Genomic DNA, 1,127 nt, shown 5'->3' with positions numbered 1-1,127 from the left:
GATGAGAGAGAAACATCGATCAGCTGCCTCCTGCACACCTCCCACTGGGGATGTGCCTGCAACCAAGGTATATGCCCTTGACCGGAATCGAACCCGGGACCCTTCAGTCCGCAGGCCGACGCTCTATCCACTGAGCCAAACCGGTTTTGGCCCCAGGGAAAATTCTAACAGCAACCACATGCAGCCCCTCACCCCCACCCCCACCCCCACCCCCCGGTGACTGTGGTCAAAGAGACAGACATGGATGTGGAGCTGTGACGGGTGGGACTCCGAAACGGAGAGCCCATTTCTTCGAAAATTAAACATCAGTTTCCCGTACAACCGCAACCCCGTTCCTAGCATCCTCCCAAGAGAACGGCAACACGCATACACAAATCTCGCGTGTTCACCGCAGCCCTATCCATAGCAGCCGCAGTGTGGGTGATGGGCCAGCCAGTGCACCCTCACAGTGCACCTGATGGGAGCCAGCTGCTGACACGTGTTGCCACAGGGACGAACCCCAAAATGAACGCGCAGTGAGAGCAGCCAGCCCCCAGCACTGTTCCACACACTCTCCGCTTCCGTTTCCACGAAATGTCCACAAAGGGCAAGTCGGTGAGGATGGCAGGCAGGGGGGTGGTAGCCTGGGGCTGGGTTGGGGGGGGGGAGGGCGGGGGAGCCGCTAATGGGAACGCCAGGGCTGGGAGCCGGAAACGTTCTAAAATTAGACTGGGGGTGGCTGCACACCCGGAGGATTTACTCAGTCCTTGAGTGTGGGTGGTGCCCTGAAATGGCGGAAAGTGGGTGATTTTACGGTTCATAAATTGTGCCTCAATAAAGCTGTTTCAAAGATACGTTTCATGCCCGGCCTGTGTGGCTCCGTGGTGGAGCGTTGACCTATGAACCAGGAGGTCACGGTTTGATTCAGGTTCAAGGGCACATGCCCAGGTGGCGGGCTTGATCCCCAGGGTGGGGCGTGCAGGAGGCAGCTGATCAGTGATTCTCTCATCGTTGATGTTTCTATCTCTCTCTCCCTCTCCCTTCCTCTCTGAAATTTAAAAAAAAAAAAAAAAGTATTTTTAAAAAATACTTTTCATGAATTCCCTTAGACCTCCATTTCACTTTCTGAGAGATGTTTAAAGCAGCTC

Source organism: Plecotus auritus (assembly GCF_963455305.1).
Source record: "Plecotus auritus genome assembly, chromosome: 3".
In the NCBI taxonomy this organism is placed as follows: Eukaryota; Metazoa; Chordata; class Mammalia; order Chiroptera; family Vespertilionidae; genus Plecotus; species Plecotus auritus.
This window is presented reverse-complemented; position numbering follows the sequence as displayed.